Below are 6,000 nucleotides of genomic sequence, written 5' to 3' on the forward strand. Positions count from 1 at the left end.
AAACTCATAGACTAAAAGTTAAAAGGTGGAAAACAATACTCTATGTGACAGGAACCGCCCCCCCCAAAAAAGCAGGAGTAGCTATCCCCTTTCCAGATCAAGTGGATTTCAAACCAAAATCTGAAACACTTCTGGTCCCAAGAATAAGGGATAGTCAACTTGTATGTACAAGTCTATTGTGAACGTGTGTTTTCATTTCTCTTAAGTAAAAACTTAAGAACAGGACTGTTGGTTCTTAACAGTAATACAAGAAATTTCTATATTGTTTTCCAAAATGGTTTTATCATTTTACATTCACATTAGCAGCATTAGACAGTTCCAACTGGTTCACACCTAAGCTGACATTTGTTCTTGTAAAACTTTTAACTTAATCTCTCTAATGAGTGTATATAATATGATCTTGTTATTGTACTGATTAGTATTTTTCTGATTCTAGTGTTGCACACCTTTCCTTGTGCTGCACTGGCTATTAAATTTCTAAATTTTGATGGAATATCATTTACCAGGTTTTTTTCTTTTATACATCATGTTTTTTGTATGCTAGGAAATTCTTGCCTACCCTAAATTCATGAACATTTTCCCTTATAATTTCTTCTTAAAGTTTTATAGTTTTAGTCTTTCATATTTAGATTCATAGACCCTTTCAAGTTATTTTTATGTATGGAAATAAAGGGTTGAGATTAATTTTTTTACATACGGATACCAGGTATTCTAGTACCATTTGTTGAAATCACTATCTTTTCCTTTGCTCTTGAGTTGACTGTATGTTCTACAGAATGTTAATGTTAAATAATCTTTCAAAATTCAGTGGACCATATATGTGTGGTTCTATTTCTATATTCTCTGTTTTATTTCATTGATCTATATGTCTTTCCTTATGCCAACATTGCCTTGATTACTGTACCTTTAGAGGAAGTCTTAAAATTAGGTAATAAATGTCTTCCAACACTGTTATTTTTTTCTTTTTACTTTTCTAGGTCCTCTGTACTCCTACATAACTTTTAATTTTCAAAATCCAATTCTTCATTTATAGCAAGTATACATAGACCTAAATTTTTATATATACCGTGTGTTTTCTAATCCTGTTAAATTCAAATACAAGTTCTAGGGGCTCCTAGAGATTTCTTAGTATTTTCTCTGTAGATGATCATTTCATCTACATATAAAGATTTTACTTCTACCTTGCCAATCCTATGCTATTTGTTTCTTTTTATTTCCAGACTATTTTGGTTTAGACCTATGTTTCAAAGTTTAATGGACAGATGAAGAGTAGGCATATCTACCCTTGTTCTCCACCTTAGGGAGAAAACATTGTATCGTTTCCATTCATATAAGGCATTTTTGCTGGAAGTATGGAGTACATGTCTTTGATCTGTTGAGAAGGTTCTGTTCTGCTTCTAGTCTCCTGATAGCTTTTACCATGAACAGCTGTAGAATTTAGTCCAATACTTTTTCTGCAACTACTGATAGGATCATATGGCTTTTTCCTTTCCTCTGTTAAACTGATGACTTATGAGGGTGGACCTTCCAATGCTGAACCAACACCGCCATCCCTATAATAAAACCGCTTTCTACATACTGCCAGATCTGACTTCTAATAGTTTGCTTGGTTAAATGAATTTTTATCTATGTTCCTACTTTTTTCTTCTACTATCTTTATCCAGTTTTAGGATTAGCACAATGTTGATTTCCTAAAATGAGGGGAGAAGTGTTTCTTCTTTCTTCTGCTTTAAATGTTTGATATAATTCATCAGTTAAAATGTTTATGAGCCTGCTGTTGTCATATAGGTAGGTTTTCAAGCTAGAAATATACTTTCTTTAATAGGTGCTATTCAAATTTTATATTTCTTCCAGAGTCAGTTTCATTAATTTGTCTTCCAAGGTACTTCATAGAAGTTGTCAAATTTATTTCAAAAAAGATTTTTGTAATATGCTTTCTATATTCTTTTAAATTTTTTAAAATCTATGGTAATATCCTCTAAATCTTGACATTGAAAATTAAAAATGTATAACTGATATTTTGTAATATGAAGAAAAGATCTAAAGGAGTAGGGGAAATGGAAGGGGTAGGAGAAAGAAAAGAAGGGAAAATAAAAATATGCAAAAAGGAAGAAATGGAAACCAAGTCTTTGTAAATAGGGAAGGGTGGAGGGGGTGAAGGGAGGGCAAGGGAATGGGGAAAAAAATAAGAACCAAGATACGTCAGGTAAAGATACAAGATCCCAATGATGAATGTAACTATATTTTATACCTAAAATGTACCAATAAACTTAATGGAAAAAAAAGACAAGGCAACAAATGCCTCCAAAAACTGCCAACTCCCCATAAAGCTGATCCATGGGACACTGATGGGTAGAAAAGCAAAAGCCACACAGCAAAATTATATGAAATGATAAAAGAGGAGGCAATAAAGCAGTTAAATGAGGTGCTCAGCAAGCTCAAAGAAGACATAACTAAACAGAAAATTGAGTTAATAAACAAAATGATCAGTGAGTTTACAAAAGGCACTAATAATAAAGCTATATGAGCTAAAGAAAAAGATACAAAACATGAATGACCAGTTTAGCAAAGAATTAGAATCAATGAAAAGGTGCCAAACAGAAATCCAGAATATTAAAAATTCTATTGAAAATATGGGCAATAAAATTGATGAATGCAAGAGACTGTCAGAACTAACAGATGCAGGTGTCCATATACAAAGTGATACTTTAAAAACAACAAAAGAACACAAAAAATAGACCCAAAGGCTGCTAGATGAAGCAAAACAGACTAATCAAAGGTTAAATGGAATTAGTGAAAAAACAAAAAACAGCACAAATGGCACAAAAAAACTTGTTTATGGAAGTAATAGCAGAAAACTTTCCAAATATAAGAAAGAATTTAACATACAGATAAGTAAGGCATATAGAACCGTAAGAGCCACGATCAAAAAGGAACTCTATGAAACACCCTAGTCAAAATTCCAGAGGTCCAACACAAGGAGAATCTTAAAAGCTGTTAGAGAAAACCAACAAATCACATACAAAGGTAAACCTATTAGAATTACAGCAAACTTCTCAATACAGACCTTAAAGTCCAGGAGAAATTGGAGTGAAGTGTGTCAAGCCCTAAAAGAAAACAACGTCCAACCCAGACTGATAGATCTTGCAAAACTATCTTCCAAAATTGATGGAGAAATATGTTATTTCTGTGGGAAACTAGACATAAGGATTAAGACCCAGTTGACCTTCTCTGTGGACAGGAAGGAGGGAATAGCAAGCTGATCAACCTTTGGCAACATGCTGGCATGCTCACACACTGCAAATTCTAGAGAAGAAGTGAACAACAGCTGAGATCTAGTTTAGAGAAATACTTTCCTGGTACACCTTGCAAATAGTGAGATTTGCAAATAATAACGTCCACTAGAGGCAAGAGCCCCTGGTCCCTCTCTCAAAATTATTTCTGCATCTTGTCTTTAATCTCCATTCACCCTCTCTGGTTAGGCATTCTAGCAGGCTGATTTCCTGGAAGTGGCATCTAAATGGGGACCTGACTAGGGAAGTTCCGCCCAAGTGGAAGGAGTAGTGAATCTTCTCCACAGCAGACATGATCCAGCCAGCAAAGAAATGAAAAGTAAATACACACAGAAAACTTTCCTGAACCAGGGTCATGGGGCAGAATTTGTCAATTGAACAATTTTATGTCCATTTATTCAAAATGTTGTTGCACCAGTCTGGCACTCGAGTTAGCACCCAATTGCTTTCTCATATGTTACAAGATGTTATCAAACATAACTCTTGGTTTCCTCAGACTGGCATGTTAGATGCAGAAAATTGGTATTGAGTAGAAAATTTAAAGCATGCTCATGCTCAGGACTCTGTTACATCCCCTGAAACTTTCTCTGCATAGAATTTGGTCTATGCAGCTCTTTATCCATTAGAGGAAAGAGCCCCTGACCCCTCTTTCAGAATTATCTCTGTGTCTTGTCTTTAATCTCCATTCACCCCCTCCAGTTAGGCATTTCTGTCAGGCTGCATATTTCTATGACAAATAGCACCTCAAGAATTTCATGACCAGCAAACCAGCACTCCAAAAAATTCTCAAGGGTATCCTAGAAAGAGATAATGAAGCCAACAATGCCAAAAGTCTAATGGAACAAATACACCACGCAGGATGTTATGTCTTATATCTAGATGTCCCCCCCCCCCCCGCAAAGCCTCATTTGGTCATAGGTGGAGAGTTTCGAAGGTGGCTGGATTAGGCTATGTGAAGCTGGGATTACAGATGTGACACTGGGATTATGGGTGCCACACCCTGGGTGTGGGTGGTACTGCCTTAAGAGTAGCCTGGGTAGAATACAAAGAGACAGAAAGAAGGCTGTTGTTTCTGCTGCTGCATTGCTTGCTTGGTGCCTTCTTCCTGCCTGCCTGCCATGGACTGTTTCTCCTCTGCATTACCCTCCTGCCAGGCCCCCCGGCCTTGGAGCCAGCCAACTATGGACAGAAACCTACAAACTGTGAGCTGAAATAAACCTTTCCTCTGCTAACTTTGGGTGTTAGGTATTTTGTCTCAGCAACAAGAAAAGTAACTAAGATGCAGGGTGAGTAGTTAAGCAAAAGGAGGGGGGGGAGGAATTAGGAAAAGGAAAATATTGCAATGACAAGAATGAATCAATACCTGTCAGTGATAGTGCTCAATGTGAAGGGTCTCAATTCCCAATCAAAACATACGATTTGAAGAATGGGTCAAGAAACAAAACCCAACAGTATGCTATATACAAGAAACACATTCAATCTAAAAACAAACTCATAGACTAAAAATCAAAGGATGGAAAACAATATTCCATGCACTGGGAGCATGAAAACAAGCAAGTGTAGATATCCTATTTTCAGATAAAAGGGACCTCAGAATTGTTAAGAAGAGGCAAAGAAAGACACTACATATTGGCTAAGGGAATAATTCAACAGGAAGTGATAACAATTATAAACATATACACCCAACACCAGTGCACCCAACTTCATACTATAAGTACTACTGGTCATAAAAGATCAGATATATATCAGCACAATTATACTGGGGGATGTCAGCATTCCATTCTCACAAATACACCAACTAGATGGAAAAAAAATCAAAGAAGAACCAGATCTTCAAACAAATGGACTTAATAGATATCTACATAATGTTTCACCCAAAAGCAATAGAATATACATCTCACCAGCGCGAGACTTTAAAAAATACACCACACAGCCCATAAAACATGCTTAAATAGACACAAAAGAATCAAAATTATCCCATGCATTTTATCAGATCATGGTACAGTGAAACTAGAAATAAATGCAGAAATTATGCAAATGCATGGAAATTCATTAAACAATACACTCTTGAATAACCAATGGTTCCCAAAAGAAATTAGACATTTCTAGAATCAAACAATAATGCCAGTACAATATACCAGAACCTGTGAATGATGAAAACAGTGCTAAGAGGCAAGTTTATAGCTGTGAATTCCTGCAACAGAAAAGCAGTGAACCCAAATAAATAACCTGATGATGTACCTCAAGGTCCTAGAAAAACAACAATATTCTAAATCCACAGCTAGTCCAAAGAACAAACTTAAAATTATCAAAGCACGAATTAAGAATTTTTTTAAAACACTACATGGAATCAATGTATTGAGGAGCTAGTTTTTTTTGAAAGAATAAACAAATAGACAAACACTAAGCCAGTCTTACCCCCCAAAAATAATGAAAGAAAATACACAAATCAACGTCATTAAAAATGAAAAAAGATAAAATCACAATAGACAATGCCAATTCCATATCATTAATATCTACTTTGAAAACCTGTAGTGTAATAAATTGGAAAAGTCAGAAGAAATGGATAGATTCCTAGATATATATGAATTACCAAAACTGAACCAAGAAGAAATAAACAAAAAACCTGACTAACACAATAACAGGTCATGAAATCAAAGCAGCAAAAACAGACAAAACAAAATACCAACTAAGAGAAGTTCAGGAC

The sequence above is a fragment of the Heterocephalus glaber genome, unplaced genomic scaffold (assembly GCF_053883595.1).
Source record: "Heterocephalus glaber isolate CG9 unplaced genomic scaffold, H.glaber_assembly_v1.0 deba00001472, whole genome shotgun sequence".
In the NCBI taxonomy this organism is placed as follows: Eukaryota; Metazoa; Chordata; class Mammalia; order Rodentia; family Bathyergidae; genus Heterocephalus; species Heterocephalus glaber.